The 19,725-nt window shown below is 40.2% G+C and overlaps 1 protein-coding gene and 1 non-coding gene across 2 annotated transcripts in view; one reads left to right on the top strand and one right to left on the bottom strand.

Annotated features, from left to right (window-relative positions):
- The window catches only part of LOC105465511 (mannosidase alpha class 1A member 1), a 171,386-nt gene that overhangs the window by 18,004 nt on the left and 133,657 nt on the right, over nucleotides 1-19,725 (top strand). The gene's annotated exons all lie outside the window — the stretch shown is intronic.
- On the bottom strand, nucleotides 5,432-5,533 carry LOC112423854 (U6 spliceosomal RNA). The gene has a single exon (XR_003014424.1). It is a non-coding gene; the product is annotated as a U6 spliceosomal RNA (small nuclear RNA).

The raw sequence follows: 19,725 nt of genomic DNA, 5'->3' as shown, positions 1-19,725 counted from the left end.
TTAATAAAAAGTGCGGCTTCTCAGTTGTATTCCATCATGTATTCCCTTTTTCTCCTAATAGAATGTGTTTGTTATTCTTCCTGTTCTGAGAGTGGCTCCTTAATTGATTTTATACCATCAGTTAGTATTATTATATATAATTAAGGCAATTAATAGTGAGATTTTTAACATCTCATCTTGGCATAGATTTTTGTTTCCTTTATCTGCAGTTTTTGTTTGTTGTTTGTTTTTTTAATTGTTTTTTGAGATGGAGTCTTGCTCTGTGGCCCAGGCTGGAGTGCAGTGGTGTGATCTCGGCTCACTGCAAGCTCCGCCTCTCGAGTTTATGCCATTCTCCTGCTTCAGTCTCCCGAGTAGCTGGGACTACAGGCGCCCGCCACTATGCCCAGCTAATTTTTTGTATTTTTAGTAGAGATGGGGTGTCACTGTATTAGCCAGGATGGTCTCAATCTCCTGACCTCATGATCTACCCGCCTCGGCCTCCCAAAGTGCTGGGATTACAGGCGTGAGCCACTGTGCCCAGCTATCTGCAGTTTTAATTCTAGACTGGTGAAAAGTATGCCGGTAACTACAAGATAGCATTTGTTGAGTGTTCACTTCCTGTTAGATACTATGCTCACCACTTTATGTACATATTCTCATTGAATTCTCAGAACAAGTATTTGGTTTTTCTCAGAATACTGGTATTTGCCCTTATTCTCCTCATTTTATACATAGGAAATTGAGGCCAGGAAGGGGCAAGCAAATTGCCCAGGGTCGAGCAGCTCCTTCGAGGTTGGAACCCAGGTCTGTCTGGTCCCTGCCCCCACCCTCTTCTTGTGCACTCATTTCTGCTGGGTTCCCCACACCCCCTGGTGCCTTGGCAGTCTCAGATCTTACCCACCTTGAATAAAGAATCAGGACTCCTGTTGCAGTCACTCCTCTACCTGAGAAGGAAGTAAAGGGAAATGAGGTGAGGGCTGGCACGATTTCTACCCCCGCTTGTGGCAGACAACATGCTTTAATTCTGAAAGCAGCACCAATGCTCAGTTTGTTTGGAAAAGCCTCTCAAGGGTAATATTGTACTCAACTTAAGCACTGTGTTTACTAGTATGTGTTCATGTATGTATATATCACCTTGATGAGATTATATATATATATATGCATAATATGTACATGGTTATGTGTGTGTATATAATTATCTAAAATAATGTCTTAAGCATTAATGAAAGTTATTGGGGGTTCTGGAAAGTTGTTTAAATCAAGAGAAAGATAATAGTCACTGGAAGAAACAAATCTAAATTTGCTTCCTTTTTTCTCCCTCATCTTGTGGCAACTATGACTCCTAAAGTTTAGGATACATAATGTTACAATTATTTAATGTTTAAGCAAGAGATTCTATAAAGTATGACCACATTAACAAAAATGCAGTTTGAATTTTAAATTCACAGTGAGCGTTTATCACCAAAAAGAATTCTATGAGTCCAAATAATACATTATTACTGACTTGACACTGAAGTTTTTATATAGAAGTGACAACAAAGTCTCTGTTTAATTGATCCTAAGAGATCCGGACAGTATAACTCTTTCTGCAAATGGGGAAACACAGTGTCCATTCAAACCCGAATAGGTTTTTTTTTTAATTTTAATATTATATTCCTTTAATAAATCAGTTAAGAATCATTTCCAACAACTCTCCCACAAATATTTAGAAGTGTCACCCTGTGCAAGGCACTGGAGAGATGACAGTAAACAAGACCAGTATCACCACTGCCCACATGGAACCCAAAGGGATAGAGAGTAAGGAGGCCCTGGGACAAGTACCCTGGGAGGAGCCTAGAGGTACTATGGGAGCCTGGGATAGAACATAACTCTGGCAGATTGAGGGGTTCAGGAACACTTTCTAAATGAAGTAAAGTATTAGACCTGAGGATGAGTAGGAATTAGCCAGTTGCAGGCAAGATGAAGAGGGCTGCAGGATAGGAATGGATTATATGAAGGTCCCCAGGGCAGCCAAAGGACTGAGCCAGAGTAGTAGTGCTGAGAAGAGGAAGTGGGCCACAGAAATGAAGCAGAGAAGGGGTCTGACCAGATGTTTAGACTTTATCCTGAGATCATCAGGAACCATGGGAGGGTTTTAAGTTGCAGAAATAATATCAATTCTGCATTTTTGGATAAGACTAGAGTCTAGGACATGTGTTAGAAGGCTCGGCAGTGATCCAGATGAGAGGTGAGGATGACCTAAATGCATAAAGGGGTAGTGAAGATAAAGAAAGTGAACAGATCCTTGAGATACTTAAAAACGGAATTTATAGAACTTTGTGAGCACTTAAAAATGGAGAGTGAGAGAGGAAATGGAGATAAAGAGGTTCTTGGGTTCCTGATTGGGTCACGGGTTTTCTCATGGTTGGAATCGTCAGGAAAAAGAGAGGAGTGGAGAGGGATAATGGATGTGGTTTAGGATATGTGGCATTGGAGGAGAAAGATGTCCAAGTGGAGGTCTCTTGTGAGCAGTTAGATGTATACAATAAGCACTGCAAAGAGAGGTCTAGGCTAGAGATGCCCATCTTGAGGCCATAAAACTATGGAAATAAATAAGATCCCTTAGGGATGATGTGTCCTGTAAAAAGAGTCAAGGGCCTAGAAGCCCAAGGAACATCAACATTTACAGGATATGCAGAGTAAGCAGCAACAGAGAAAGAGCAATCAGAGAGATGCAGAAAGAAAACTGGCAGAGTGTGGCACTCAAGCATTTTTAGATATTCAGTATTTGAAGGAGTGAGTCTCAGCAGTCTCAAACGCTGCTGAGAGTCAAGAACTAAGAATTGTTCTGTGGATTTGGTAAGAAGCAGGTAGAAGATGACCCTTACTGGGGCCAATTCAGTGCAGTATTCAGGGTGGCACCTGTATTGGAAGGGCACAGTATTGGTGGAGCTAAGGGAGGGCACAGACAGTTCTTTCAAGAAGGTCACTGTGAATGAGGCCAGAGAGTAGGTAGCTGCAGGATGACAGGGGGCAATGAGAAGGCTGAGTAAAGAAACAGAATACTTGCTGGGCACTGCTGAGCACGCAGTCACAGCCGGCAGCTGGCCCCCTCTACTCACTAGTTTGATTTTTCCTTAGTGGGATTCAACCACTCTGCCATATTTGGACAAGGCAGACAAGTAGATTGACCTATCAAGGAAGATACAAGTTCCCAAGTACTTTTTTGAGAATCTGATACAAGAGATCATTTGTTAGTAAGAATGTAAATCCACTCAATTTGGGATCGGTGGGTGGAGAGGATATTTATTACAAAAAGGGATCTCTCATGGATTTAGGTGAAGACCTCACAGAGCCTGGAATTACAAATGTGAAGGTCCCGGGAACCAAGACCGCTATTCCTCATTTCTTATTCTGGGATAGCTAGTCTTTTATCTTCAGTCATAGCTGCTTTATTCTTTCCTCCAGTCATAGCTGCTTTATTCTTTCCTCCAGTCATACCTGCTTTATTCTTTCCTCCAGTCATACCTGCTTTATTCTTTCCTCCAGTCATACTTGCTTTATTCTTTCCCCTGCAGACAGGCTGTCTTATGAATCAGTCCTCAAGTTTACATGGCCAATAAGTTTAAACACTAATGGACTTTATAATAAGCACCTCAGAGGCTCAATTCCAAATTCCCAGAGTGGAGAATCTGACCCAGCTTTAGTTAAGTGTCTAATCGTCTATGGCCAGGGGGTGGAGTATTGATTTTTAGTGCAAATGTAGGCATGGCAGAGAGCCTCCTAAGTGACAGGAAGGAGAGGATTGCCTGGCTGCGCAGAGGTTTTCTGGCATCTCTGCTGCATCCAGACATCTGCTTTGCTGTGTTTACCTTATTGGATATTTCTCTGTTGTGGGCCTACTTGTCAGAGGCAAGTTGTCCAGGGTTCTGCTATATATTCATTATGGAAGGTTTTACCTTATTGAAATGACAGTTCCCCAGCTTTAGCATTTTATGTTGTTCCATTAACTGTGATACAAACATGCCTGCAAAATATCAGTTCATGAACAAAACTTACTTTCCCTGAGATAGTAACCGTTTCACAGCCTCTCACATTGCTGCTTCATTATGCGATGAAGTGTGAACCCTTTAATGGTGACCAGTTAAAACGCATACCTGCACACATCAAATCCAGAATTTGATTCCAAATTTACAAAATAATCAAGTCTCCTTTTGAAATCCTACCTATCAAGACCCAATTTAAATCTTCTTCATTCCATAAATTCTTGCCTGTTCTTATCCCCTGAACAGCAGAAAATTATTTTTCTCTGTTTTTATGGCTCACTTTGTTTTAACCTACTTACTATCTTAGTGTTAAAGGCAGCACACACGAAGGCACTGAGATGAAAGAGCTTGTAGCTTTGCCGCTTATTAACAATCCAACCCTGTGAAGGTATACAGTGCATTTGAGCTTTATCTCTTATCTGTGAGAGTGATGATGATGCCTACCTTTCCTGGATGTGAGGAGCCAGCAGGTGAACGGATGCAAAACTACTTGCATGCTAGGAAACCTATGCAGATACTGATGACTTAAGGAAATAGTTTTGGGGTTTGAAGACCAGGTTTCTGAATCCCTCTCTGCCACTTGGTAATTCATGGTATGGCAGTGGGTGACTTACTGTTCTTCCTTGGGCATGTTGTGTGGTGTGTTTTCTTTCATTCCTGTGACAAACCATCACAAACAGAGTGACTTAAAACAATCCGAATTAATATCTTACAGTTCTGTAGGTCAGTGTCAGAGTGGGCTTGTTTGGTTTCTCTGCACTGAGTCTCATAAGGCCAAAAATGAGCTGTCAGCTGGCCCAGGCTCTTATCTGGCTCACGGGAGAATCTGTTTTACAAGCTCATTCAGGTTGTTGGCAAAATTCGGTTCCTTGCCAACTGTGGGACTAAGGTCCCCATTTCCTTGCTGTCAGCCAGGGGACTCTCAGTTTCTGAAGGCCAACTGCTTTCTTCATCACTTTGCTCCCTCCTTTTTCTTTTCATTCATTCATTCATTTAGACAAAAACTGTATATATTTATGGTGTACACATTTTGAAATATGTATCCATTGTGGAATGGCTAAATTCAGCTAATCACCATATCTGTTACCTCGCATTCTTACCATTTCTTTTGGCGGGAGCACTTAAAATGTAGTTTCTTAGCAGTTTTCAAGTGTACAATACAGTGTTCTTAGCTATAGTCACCATGTTGTACTACCATCTTAAAAATATGGAATGTAGCCCAGCCAACATGGCGAAACCCCATCTCTATTAAAAATTACAAAAACTAGCCAGACATGGTGGTGCACACCTGTCATCCAGCTCCTTGAGAGGCTGAAGCAGGAGAATCACCTGAACCTGGGAGGCGGAGATTGCAGTGAGCCAAGATCGAGCCACTGCACTCCAGCCTGAGCGACAGAGCAAGACCCTGTCTCAAAAAGGAAAAAAAAAATACGAAGTGCTTCATAAATTTGCACATGATCCTTGCAGAGGGGCCATGCTCATCTTCTCTGTGTTGTTCCAGTGTTCATACAAGTTGCCAAAGCAAGAACTGAACACTCCCTCCTTTTTCAAACCAGCAACATCACATGGAGTCCTCTTCAGCTGGGTCTCTGACTTTGCTGTGATTTATGTTCAACAAACATAAACTGTTACCCAAGAGATATTTTGTGCCTCAGGTTGCTGGTAGGAGTAATGCAAATCAAAAGAAGCTCGGTTGGTAGTTGTACAGTAGTTCCTTTGTATAGCAACTTTTAGTACATGCAAATAAACAGAGAAGGCAAGCAAACATGCCAGGTCCACATGTAAGGAGTACTGATAAATAGGAAGAATATTCCATTTTTTGCTTAGGACGTTTGTTGAAGCCTTTGACAAGCTATCTTATTTCCATTCCATTATTGTTCATATTCTGGGCTCAATAGGGGTGCTTAAAGTACCCAGTGTTGTAAGACTACTGAAAATTCACACACCCCCACCCCCGGAGACAGAGTCTTGCTCTGTCACCCAGGTTGGAGTGCAGTGGTGCAATCTCAACTCACTGTAACCGCCTCCTGGATTCAAGTGATTCTCCTGCCTCCGCCTCCTGAGTAGCTGCGATTACAGGTACATGCCACCACACCTGGCTAATTTTTGTATTTTTACTAGAGACGGGGCTTCACCATGTTAGCCAGGCTGGTCTCAAACATCTGACCTCAAGTGATCCACCCACCTCGGCCTCCCAAAGTGCTGGGATTACAGCTGTGAGCCACCATGTCTGGCCAGACGACTGAAAATCTTGAATGAAAAATAATTCTAATTTTTGTTTATTCACCCTGCATCTTAGCAGGTATAGTGTAGAAGTTAGGAGCAAAAACTCTAGAGCCAAACTCCCTGATTTTGATTTCTCTCTCTTTCATGTGTCCAGTGACCTTGGGCAAGTTACTTAACCTCCCTGTACTTCAGTTTTGTCACCTGTTAAATGAAGGTAAATATAGGCCTAACTTTGTGGAGTTATTACCGAGGATTAAATTAAATGTGTTGATATATGTAAAGTGTCTGGAATTGTAACTAGTACATAGTGCTGTGTGAGTCCTGGGATTATTATTCTAATTGAACAATGTGCTTTAACCATTGGTTCTCAACTAAGGCTGTTTTGCTCCCCAGGGTACATTTGCCAGTGTCTGGAGATAAGGGTTTTCACATCTGACAGGGTGAAATACAGACATCTAGTGTGTACAGGCCAGGGATACCACTCTGAGTCCAAAAATGCACAGGGCTGCCCTCCCAACCCCCAAACACACAGTTATCCATCCCGAATGTCAGTAGTGTCAAGATTAAAAGCCCCTGTTGGGGCTTTTATGTTTTTAGTAACAACTTCATTTACAAATAAAATATTCATGTATCATGAGTGACTTTTAACAGTGAGGAAATTCATGACTGACAGCCATAGGGCTGGCTCTGAGTTCTACAGTAAAGTGAAAAGTAGAAAATAATTCTTCTGGTGATTATAAAAACAGGTATCACAGGAAAAGAGTGTCCTTAACTTCTAGAATATATAATTAAGGGTAAGAAATACTCTGGTCTTGTGAATCATTGAATGGGAGTTCTCATTTTCTAATTTTCCAGTGAGGTTCTTCTGGAGATGATAAGGAATGAAATTACAGGTGACCCTTGAACAATGCAGGGATTGGGGCACCAACCGCTCATGCAGTTGAAAACCTGCGTATGACTTTCAGTTTCCCCCCCAAAACTTAACTACCAATAGCCTACTGCTGACTGGAAGCCTTACTCACTAAACATAAACAGTCAGTTAACATGTATTTTGTATGTTATGTGTATGATATACTGTATTGTTATGACAAAGTAAGCTATAGAAAGGAAAATGTTATTTTGAAAAACATGAGAAAATATATTTATTCATCAGGTGGAAGCGAGTCATCATAAAGGTCTTCATTCCTTGTTGTCTTCGTGTTGAGTAGGCTGAGAAGGAGGAAGAGAGGCGTTCATGCTGCCTCAGGCAGACGTGGAAGAAAATCCGAGTGTAAGCAGACTCCCAAGTTCAAACCCATGTTGTTCAAGGGTCAGCTGTACTTGGATTTGGAAACTTGCTGTTACTGTGTATGTTAGAATACAGTGAGAGTTAAGATAAATATGCATTACAGTTGCTTATGTGGAATTTACCTATATTGTAGTAGTGGTAAATTTTGCAAGGCCCCAAATGTTTTTGCCACTGTTATTTTTATTTCTGAATATGATACAAGGCTTACGTGTTTGCTCTCTTCACTCCTTCTCATCCCCTAGGAATATTGAATAATTTAGAATTTAGGGTATTCTTCAACTACTTATTTCTCCACCACCTCTCCTATCAATTTCAGCTATTTGATTTGTCTGTACAAGATTCTGTAGGACTATCTGAGACTCTATTCATTTTCGTGGTTACAGAATTTGTCCTTTTGATGATAGGTCACTTAATCACCAACACTTGCATGACCACAGAGTGCAGAAGCTGATTAGACTGACATCCTGGATCATGTAGGAAAGAACCTGGGCACATTCCCATACCTTCCACTCTGTTAACCTACTTGGAGAAACTGAGAATCACAAGACACAAACAAAAATAACCTGCAGTTCATCATTAAGATTAAGCAGAATACTGACATGTTAGGCATCAACTAAGTGCTAAAAATACTTGATCATTGATTACATGATACAATTGCTAAGTATTGGTAAAAATATATGAGATTGTGATCATATTAGAAATACATTTCTCTCATGGTATTTAACAAATTTGTGGCTTACATCATTATGACAAAAGGAAGGTGTTAACTGCAGCGAGGATGGTAACCACTCTATCCTTTTTGGATCATTGTATTACAACTTTGAATCTATAGGCATAAAGAGAAACACCCTGACTCCTTATTTAAAAGGAAGAAACAAAACCTTTTTGATTCAGATCATATCTGCCATATTTTTAAATTAGGGCTAGAACCTGGGAAAAGCAGTTTACAGCAGAACTACATTTTATAATGCGATCTTTTGTTCAGTTTGACTAGTTTGTTTTTCTGACACTCTCTAAAGTGGTGTAACAGTGATAACTACTTCTTCACAGATTTTGTGATTGAGAGAGATGAGCCTTAAATATAATTGGCATCTTTCAAGGGTTTGGGCAAAGTCCAGCCAGTGTCCTGTGATGTCAGGGTATTAGAACAGAGAACCTCTTCTGTCAGCCACCACCTTGCTGTGGGCTCAGTTGCCTGCTTGAGCACCACATCAAAGACCCAGCTACATAGCAGTTGAAAACTAGTTAAAGCCTTCCTTCTACTTTGAAATGATTGTTACCCAAACCTTGGTTTGCTACTTCCTAATTCAGAGCCTTATGCTGAAGACATTTTTGGAAAAAACTCAGCAGCTTTATCAGTGAAATATGGGGAAATACTTAAGTGTTTTCATCAATAATTAGTTGATCTGGGGAAGAGAGACTTAGATTACAGTGAATCAGTGTCTACGTATATATAGAATTTCTGTAAGCAGACCTGACTGAGTAGCAAATAGCACACACAGGACCATGTTTCTTGCCTCGTTTCGGTGTACATAGTGACATTTTATTGTGGTAGTCTGGACCAGTGAGTAGAGGGTCCCAAAGACTTGAGATCATCCTAGGAAGACAAGTCCTTTACAAAAGATGGTTACCATTAGTTCTGAGAATAGAGTTGAGATCTGAGTCTGGATTCCAAAGAATACTGGCAAGGCATATCATAGTAGTGATTAGTCTAAGCTGAGCAGGGCCCGGTACCCAGAGAGTCAAGCCTGGGAGAAGAAAAAAAGCCGAAATGGAACCAGAATGACAACACTTCGTAATGTGGATAAGATCATCACAGATATACAGCTGTACACCAGTGAGCTCCTTGTGGACAGGAATTGAATGCAGTGTAGGCCATATAGCTGTAGGTGCTCAAGATGATTGTGGAAGGAAGGAATGGTTCTGCCTGGCACAAAGGAACACCGGAATGGCTTTTGGTCTGGAGAGTCCAGTACTAGGACAGCTTCCACCCTGCTGCCCCATTGAATCTCTCGGGGAATTTGCTTTGTGCCTGGCTGAGGAAGGTGTGAGCTGCTTCCTTCTCTGTGAGCTCTACAGGAGTAGGCCACTGTTAGGGAGGGCTGCGGCCCCTGGAACATTTTTACCATTGCTCAAAGTAAACATTTGCAGGGTCAGGGGCGGTGGCTCATGCCTGTAATCCCAGCACTTTGGGAGACTGAGGTGGGCAGATCCCTGGAGGTTAGGCGTTCAAGACCAGCCTGGCCAACATGGCAAAATCCCGTCTCTACTAAAAATTAGCGAGGCATGGTGGTACGTGCCTGTAGTCCCACCTACTAGGGAGACTGAGGCAGAAGAATCACTTGAGCCCAGGAGGTTGAGGCTGTGGTGAGCTGAGATCGTGCCACTGTACTCCAGCCTGGGAGACAGAGCAAGATCCAGTCTCAAAAGAAAAAAAAAAATGCAGGCCATGTATTCAATCCACTAGATTTCACGACCTTGGTTCTTTGTCAGTAAAATTCAAAGGTGAGTAGTTAGTTGTTGGGAGGGTGACCTTCTGAGACAGGACCAAGGAAGCAGTCAGGAGGGACAGATCCTTCATAAATCCTGACAGAGCATCCTGTAGAAGGTAAAATATCCTTCTGGTTTGGAGGAGCATTTTAAACAAGGATATTTTAAATCAAGTTAGAGAGTCCTAAGCCAAGGACAGCATTTTATATTCAGTACTGGGAAGGTATTTTCTGTCAACAGTAGAAGGTCATACTTCTCTGTTTGGAACAACAGTCTTGTTTCCAGAAATGAAGGATGTGGAATTCTAATATTATTCCAACATTGAAAAGAAAACAGTGTGAGAGTCAGTTTATATGGAAATCGACAGGAGAAGATCACAAGTATACTGACCTATTTTAAATAAGATTTCATGTAGTTACAGTAAAACTTTGGGGAGAAAGTTGTATTCTTTCATGTATACATATTTGAGGGTCAGAAATTTTACATTTGAGAAAGAAAAATTGTAATTCAGCTATGATACCCTGTAAAATTAGGTAAAAAATTAAACATTTCAAATAGTATTATCAGTTTTACTGACTAGAAGCATAGTATTTAATACAAATACTATTATAAAATATTTTTTAACAAGAGCCCCTTTTCATAAAACTAAAGCTGTTTAATGTTATTAACAGAGTGGTATGTAATTATTGGGGTAATTCAGTTTTTACTAGCACTATGAATAAATTGTATTACAGAAGATACTTTAATATTTGAGCTTTATACCAAAGTATATAATATAGCCTTCTTTGATAACAATATTTACTTGAATAATGTATTTGATTTTGATCACATATTTTACTTTTTTCAAACAAGATGGAGAAAAACTCCTCAAATTATTCTATGATGTTGCTATTTTCTGACTGAATCCCAGAACCCTGACCACATACCTCTGTTTTTTTGTTTTTAACCATTTGTGCCTTCCCCCAAGCCCACATGAGTCTTTAAAACTTAATCAGAGGACTTGGCTACTGTAATTTTTTTGGTAAATCATACTATTTATTATTACACAATTGTCACTGTCAAACCTTTAGAGAAGTTTCAGCTACCAAATAATACGAAAAATACTGCAGAGAAAAACTTCTATTTTCTCAAATTGGAGCAATGGTACATAGCCCAGTTTTGAGCTGATCACTCTAGTTTTAAACAAGCAGCCAAAGGATAACTACTTAAATGCTAAATGCCTTAGTGATTGGTGGTAGCTCAAACTTTAGTTTGAACTTTAAACATAACTGGCTGACCCCTCCTTAAGAGAAGATACTGGCTGGGCGCAGTGGCTCATGCCTGTAATCCCAGCACTTTGGGAGGCCAAGGCGGGTGGATCACGAGGTAAGGAGTTTGAGACCAGCCTGGCCAACAGAGTGAAACCTCGTCTCTACTAAAACTACAAAAAATTAGCCAGGCGTGATGGCAAGCAACTGTAGTCCCAGCTACTTGGGAGGCTGAAGCAGGAGAATCGCTTGAACCCAGGAGACGGAGGTTGCAGTAAGCCAAAATTGCGCCACTGCACTCCACCCTGGGGAACACAGCAAGACTCTGTCTCTTAAAAAAAAAAAAAAAAAAGATACCACCGCAGTTTTCCTGGCAGAAAAACCACTGCGACAGCATATGTGCACGTGCCACACCTTTGTTCAAGGCAGAAGGAAGAGGGAAAGCAAAGATACCCATTGACCTTGACAAATGTCCCATTGGCTGGAACTTTGACCAGTAGCCACTTCTAGCTGTGAAGAATCTGAGAAAGAACATTAGGCTTTTACAGCTGTCAGTTTCAGCAAGAAGCAAAGGAGGAAGAGGTTTGGTCGTGGGGTAAATATATCTATATTATCTGCAGTAGGTCTAATAGATACTCACATTTTTACTGTTTTGCAGCTTTGTGTAGTCATTTGGAATAATAAAACAATTTCACCTCTGCTGACAAACTTGACATTCCTTTTACTTCTTAAATTTATGGAGGTCTTTGCCCGATTTTTAAGCCATAAAATAGCTGAAGAAAATTGGAAGTCATTGCATTCAAAGCTCATATTAAGTAATGCAGTCTATTTTAACAGGTTGCCGAATCGGGCATATATTTATTGCTGGCCACTTGCCATCCAGCAACAATAGAATGAATGATGATGATGAAGATGATTTTTTTTTTTAACCATTTTGGAGAAAAAAATCAAGTTCTATCAGATTTTAAAGCCCTACCAGAAGTGTTAGAGTAATGCGTTTGCAGGCCCAGGAAGTATTTGCCGTCACTTACAAAATACCTCAGATGATCTTCAGTCCATAGAAAATATGATTTTAGGGTGGTAATGATACAGGCATATCAGATGTTAGTGCTTGCCTTAAAGATGGTGCTGTATCACATATAGTCTAAAATAATTATTTGCCATTTTTAGTGAAATCTTAGTAACACAGAAGTCTAGATGAAACCATAGAAGAGAGCTTTGAAAAATAATCTGTATCTCAGTACTTTTTCTCTGCATGTGTTTAATAAGAAATCTGATACTGCCATTTAGGGGCAATGTTTAGAGTATTACTGACATTCAAGCTAGTATATTGAGCAATGTGTGTCTTTTCAGTAACATAAAATGAAATTATTAGAGTGTTCTTTTGGTGATGAAATACAGTCCTCGATGAAACCAAGACTCATGGTGATGAAAGAACCGTGTAGGATGCCCAAGTAGAGGTGAACAGAAATCTTTCAAAGCAAGGAACTTTAGCTATTAAAATGTATGTAAAGCAAAGTTCTGTTTCAGTATATGTCAGGTAACTTTTTCCCTACAGGGTACCAGAAGTAAGAGATATTCATATTTTCACTTTCTTAACATAGCAGTACATTTAATGCTTTCCCTGCATCTGCAAGGTTTTCAAAAAAAGAAATATGGGAAGTTGGTTTTGCATGTCATGTTTCTGAAAGCCTCACTCTTAAACATAATGTAAATTTTTCCAGAATAATGAGATAGCTAACAGAAACATGCAAAGATGTATATCAACAGCACATGAGTAACACTTTATTTGGAAGGCAAGTTTCCCCCAGATTGCATGGGTCACACATTTGGCTCAGGACAGTGTACAAGGTAATATATCTTAGGCTTCATACTCAGTGTGAGTTCGTAGCCAACCTCCATCGCTAAGATCTGATGTTGGGAAAATTACTTAACCTCTTGATTTCTTCATCTGTGCAGTGGAACTCTCACTGGTGAGACTACCTTCCTTGCAGAGTTGTGGTAAGGGATGAGCGGAGAAATGCTTTACATACTTCCTGATGTGTAAATGTTCAATAAATGCTATTTCTATGACAAGGATGATGATAAGAAAATACCTTTTTGGGACATACCAATTATGGATTTTAAGTCTTATAGAATCACTAGTTGCTACTCCAAGATTATCCTTAAGAACCAGCATTTCTGGTAGTATTACATTTCGTAAGTAAAGTCCTTTTATACATTTTTATTATTGTTACGCCCAGATAATAATTTGTAAAACTGTTATCAGCAGTATGAAAGGATTACTTTCAGAATTTACGAGATCATGGATTCTAGATGACAATGGATATTCCACTTATTAATAATGGACAGTTTTAAGGACAGTTACTTCAGAAGGTTTTGTTTTGTTTTGTTTTTAGGAAAAACAAATTTTCCTATTATATGTGGCATTTTATGGCCAATCTATTTTTTATGAATTCTACCTTCAAATAATAATAACTTAGAGAATTACAATTCATAATCCTTTAAGAAAATAGTGATTTCTGGCCTTAATTTGAAAAGGAAATGCTTATACTGTGCAACTCTCTTCTTTAACAGCTTTATTCATAATTGCCAAAACTTGGAAGCAACCAAGATGTTCCTCAGTAGGTAAATGGATAATTAAACTGCACTATATCCAGACAATGGAGTATTATTCAGCACTGAAAAGAAGTATTATTCAACACTAAAAAGAAATGAGCAATCAAGCAATAAAAGGGCATGGAGGTACCTTAAATACATGTTACTAAGTGAAAGAAGTAACATGGCTACAATGTAAGGCTACATATTTTATGATTCCAATTATATGATATTTTGGATGAAACAAAACTATGCAGATAGTAAATTACTGGGGATTGGGGAGAGTTAGGGATGAATAGGTAACATAGAGGATTTTCGTGGCAGTGAAAATACTCTGTATTATACTATGGTGGTAAATACATGCCATTATACATTGTCAAAACCACTGAAATATACAACACTGAGAGTGAGCCTTAATGTAAGTCATGGACTTTGGGTACTAATGATGTGTCAGTGTAGGTCCATCAGTTGTAATAAATGCACGATTCTGGTGCATAATGTTGATAGTGAGGAGGCTGTGCCTTTGGGGGACAGAGGATATATGGGAGCTTTGTACTTTCCACTCAGTTTTGCTGTGCATCTAAAACTTCTGTTTTAAAAAAAAAGTCTGTTTTAGAAAACATACACACACAAAAGAAAGGAAAAAGGGGAAATACTTGTGCCCTGCAATTCTCCTCTTGACAACTGAAGAATGGGGCTTGACTCTCTGGGAATAGCTTGTTTCCAAAAAAAAAAAAAAAGAAGAAGAATAAAAGAATGTAATTTAAAAAGGTAACTATATCTGACTTTGCTCATTTTAATGAAATTCAAGCTAATTCATTTTTATCGATCACTAAATAATTAGTAACTTTATTAACCACTAGTAATACTAGTGATAGCCTCATAGTATTTGTAAAGTTTTAAAAAGGAATCTAAAGGAAAAAAAAAGTTTAGTCTTTGTAAGGTTGACTAATCTGTAAACAAATCTTTTAAAGATAGCATATTTCAATTTGTAAAAGCATTTTGTCACTACTGCAAAAATTAAAATGTGAAAATTTGAAGTTGTAGAATGATAAATGTGTGAGAATGTTTGGGCTTACCTTTTTATTACAAGTATTGAAAAAAAACCTTTTGAGATTAGACACTACATGAAAATAGTATTTGTTTTCTATGGAATACTTTTTTAGCTCTCTTTAGGATATTAAGGGAGCATCTGTGATATCCCAGCAAAGAATACCTGTTTTGGCTGGGCACGGTGGCTCACTCCTGTAATCCCAGCACTTTGGGAGGCGAAAGCGGGCAGATCACCTGAGCTCAGGAGGTTGAGACCAGCCTGGCTAACATGGCGAAACCACTTCTCTATTAAAAATACAAAAATTAGCCAGACACCTGTAATTCCAGCTACTCAGTAGGCTGAGGCAGGAGAATCGCTTGAACCCAGGAGGGGGAGATTGCAGTGAGCCAAGATCGCGCCACTGCATTCCAGCCTGGGTGACCAGAGTGAAACTCCATCTCAAAACACACACACACACACACACACACACACACACACACACACACAAAACGAATACCTTTTTCTCTTAATCACTAAAGATCTATAGTTGCTGATGCTTCCCGTGTTGGGAAAGCCCTATAAGATCTTGGCCTGGGAACCAAGTGAGGAAGATCACCTGTCACCACAGGCCTGCAAGGGGTCACTTGCTGGCCTCACATTGACCACAGAGGTCTTAGCAAGGCTAATCTAATGAATTCAGAGTTTCTGTGTTAATTAAAAATCAGCCAAATAAACAGACCAAAAACCTGAGGTTAAACCTTTAAACGCAAAGTGACAACTTCTGAACTCAATGACAGCTTCTGCCTGGAGACCATAGTCATTAACCACAAGACAGATATTTCCGATGAGGAAATAACTGCAAATGGTAGACCCTTAGCTGATGCCAAACTATTCTATGTAAGGGAAGTGTTCTCAGCAATAGTGCTTCTTTCCAAAAAGGAATGGACTAGATATTCACATATGAATAAGCCCTTTTCTGACCTCTAACTTTTGAGTTGCTAAATTATTATCCCTTAGAATGTTTTAGAGAAATGGACTTACATTTTGGTCAAGTATTTCTCTTTTTTTGTTTTCCCTGTACCCTCTTCCATTTGGTAACAGCACAAGAGTTTTATAAAATAATGTCAAAATTTGGCCATAAAAAAAGAGAACCATTAAATGCATATGATCCAATTTTTTGAGCTAGAGCTAGAAACACTGGCTTTTCCTTAGGAGAACAAGATACTTCTTAGAAACAGAACAATCTGTCCTCTACAAGTAGTGATTACTAGAATTCTCATTTTTTAAAACAGGCTTTATCAGGCATTCTGACTCTTTTTCTAAAGAAATTGCTGTTGCTAACCACGCTTTCATTTCACTGGGGAATTAATGCTCAGTGGCACATTAGAATTCATGCAATAGCATTAAATAATTACTGTTTCTTTATATATCTCTTGCCAACTTAGAAGTACATTAAAATTGGCTGTAGGAGAATTCAGGACACCTCAATCTGAAGAAAATCCGCATCCATATATATATATTCTCCACTCAGCGGATAAGAGGCAACCTTGAGTACCTGGCAACAAACAAATTGCACACATAGCAACAAGAAAAGTTGAATAATATAGAAAGAGGAAAGAGAAGCTGGTCTACATTAGCTCCCGTGGTGGTAGTAAACCTCAGAAAATATCAGATCTGTAGACAGCAGCTTGGCATGAGGAGAGGAATCCATGGTTTTCCATAAATCTAGTGACAGGTCAGGTCGGGTAGGGCAACACCATCTTGTCTGCCCAAGTAGCATACAGGGCAGGAGGAGAAAAGTTAGGTACAGAGCTGGAATCAAGAGCCAAAGTGGAGGAGGAGGAAGGCTCGGAGGGTTGAAGGATGTAGGGCAGGCAAGGAAAGGTGGTACTGTGAGGGTCTTCAGTTGAGCCAGCTCCCAAGCCTGATTCGGTGTGTCATTTGGTGCCACACCTGGCCACAGCTGCTTAGACCCCAGTGAGGGCTGCCCTCTGTGCGTGGAGCAGCAGGAGGGCTCAGGGGCCTCAGATGACTGTCTGAGGTTTGCAAGCAGCAAAAAGTGAGGGCTCTGTTCAGTGTATAGTGGAGAAAATCAGAATGAGAGAGTTCCCAGCCTTGCTCTTCTGTACACTACCTTGGGCCTTAGCTTCATCTGTAAAACAGGGATAATAATACCCCAGAGAGGGTGTCCTAAGGATTTGGATGTGTTAAATTATATCGAATTCCCTTCACAGTGCAATGTGGTAGCTGTTTGACGAAGTTAATTCACTTCCTCCTTTACAGCCTCAGACTCCATAACCCATGATGACGACAGCTCCTACAGTTTCATTTGTAGAACAAAATAATACTTTCTAAAATGTGAAACTACTACTCATCCAGTGAAAGAATTAAGAAGCTTACACATAATGCTTTATATACCTCAGATCTCAAAGACTTGCTAATTTGTGGCAAAGAGAAAGCACATATGGTGCTACCAGAGCAGTCCAGGAAGCTGGCTCTGAAGGGCAGCCTATGCTAAAAGTGAAATAGAAGCTCCTCGCTGAGCTATGGGAACCAGGGCTAGTGGGAAGCCGCATGCCCAAAGACCTAAAAACAGAGTGGTTAGTTCTAGACGTGTGCCTGTAAAGTAGGGGTTGCAGTGCAAACTGCTGGGCTGTGGGCTAACTGTGGCTCAGAGATTTTTTTTTTTTTCAACCCTTAGCCAGTGTAGTTTTTTTTTTTTTTTAAATAGCTTTAGTCGGGGGCTTGACTCTCGTTTATTCACTTCTAGTTGCCGTAGACCTGGTGGTTCTGTTCCTGTCTGGCCCTTCAAATGTTCTGACCCCTTTTTTGAGCCCACCGCAGAGCAGGGGCACAAACCAGAGAGCAGACGGTGGACTCAGAACCAGGAACTGAATGTATCCTATCCCTTTGTCCTAGGGTTGCCAGGTGAAATATAGCACTTTCAGTTAAATTTGAATTTCAGATAAACAACTTGTGTGTGTGTGTGTGTGTGTGTGTGTGTGTAAGCGGGTTCTGTGTAATATTTCCATTTCCTAAATCTGGCAATACTGCTTTATTCCCACTTATAATTCTCATCCTCGCAACTGTAGGTACTAAGTAGTAATTATCATTGTAACATTGAGGTAAAGAATCTTGAAAATAGAACACCTCAGCAGCCTTTGGGACAGAGAGAGGGGATACATTTATTTCAGCATTTGAAATAGCATGTGAATGAGTGTTTGAATTTGATATGGGGTAAAATTGGAAACTATCACGGCTAGAGGGCTTTTATTTTTTTCACGTACTGGGTGATGACAGCTAGAAGGTGACTGGAGGTGGCCCTCGCTCACTGAAGAATCATGTGAGGACAAGGGTCATTCCTAAGACTGTCTTGGGTGGCATCTTGATACCTGTTACGTGAGAGGATGCTAAGTACTTTCAGATGTAATTGTGGTAGACTCCAGGCAGGCAGTCTTTGTGAAGGCGGAGTCACATCAGGCTCTGCACTGTCACCTCTTGGTGACATTGGCCTCTTTTCTTTCCTATCCCGGAATTGCTCTGCCCACTCTGAGTTCAGCTAAAGTTCAAAGCATCAAAGGAAGGAGAACTTCCTTCCTAAGTTCTCCCGTATCTCTGTTTAACCACCTGAAGCCTAGGAGGACTCTGAGGAGGTGGCGTGTGTGGATAAAAGTCAGCCAGGTTCATTGAGTGTCTTCTAGTCAGGTGCCCTGTCACACCTGATCTCCTCACTGTGCTGTAAGGGAGATAATATTTATTTTTTTAATAAGCTTTATTTTCTGAGCAGTTTTAGGCTCATAGCAAAATTAAGCAGAAAGTATAGAAAGTTCCCATATACCCCCTGTCCCCACACCGGCACAACCTCGTAATTTCAGCACCTCAGCCCACACTGGTGCATTTGTTAAAATGGGTTATTCTTTTTTAAAGATGAGAGAACTAAGGGGTAGAAGGGCGGACCCTGAGGCACCCGGCTTCAGGCTTATCCACTGTGACCTGCTCTGCCATGTGCCTGTGACCTGCCTCAGTATCTGGTCTTTCGCTGCCCAGTGGTCCTTCTGGCCCTCCAGATCTTCATTCTCATAAGGAAATGTCAGTGGTGGGGATAGCATTAGATAAGCAGAGGAAGGGGTGGTTAGATTGCTGTCTTTTGTTCATCCATGGAGAAATTCTCTTCCAATGGATAAGTAAAGGTTTAGAGAAATTGTGAATTAATTTCCTCCAAGTTGCTTTTTGTCTATGTCCCTCCTTTCTGTTTTCCAATTCCACCAAAGATTGAAAGAAATAAGGTTGATTCAGTGACCCTAAAAATATATTATCTGAAAGTTCTAGAAGTTACTTTTATATGACAGCCAAGTAATTTTAAGCAAAGTTTGATGGAAATTGCTGTCAGGCTTTTAAAGTCACTGTTTTTCAAAGCATCAATGCTAAGTGTAGTTTTAAGAGAAATGGCACATCACTTTCAGGTTTAACAATCAGTGAGTTAGAGTGCTCTTCCACCTCAGAGCTTGCCTAAACCAGGCACAGCCCCTTGTGTCCCCAAGAACAGCAGGGACATGATTGTCACTGGACCACAGAGCTTCTTCCCTTTCATGACAGCAGACTGTTATATAAATGAGTCAAAGATGGCCTCTGTCTGTTGGTCTCTAGGTTATTTCCTCACTGCAGGCTGAGATTCATTAACTCAAGAGCCCACCAACACCAAACTAATTTTTATACATCGAATTATTTTTAAAATAGCCCAAACAAGCAGATTTTTAGCTATTTAGAGCCTGCCTTACACATTCTGTGAAACCTTACCTAGCATCTGTTGGCCGTTGATAAGATAGAGCTTTGTGG

This window comes from Macaca nemestrina, chromosome 5 (genome assembly GCF_043159975.1).
Source record: "Macaca nemestrina isolate mMacNem1 chromosome 5, mMacNem.hap1, whole genome shotgun sequence".
In the NCBI taxonomy this organism is placed as follows: domain Eukaryota; kingdom Metazoa; phylum Chordata; class Mammalia; order Primates; family Cercopithecidae; genus Macaca; species Macaca nemestrina.
The sequence above is the reverse complement of the archived record's forward strand: the minus strand, read 5'-3'. Positions and strand labels throughout refer to the sequence as shown.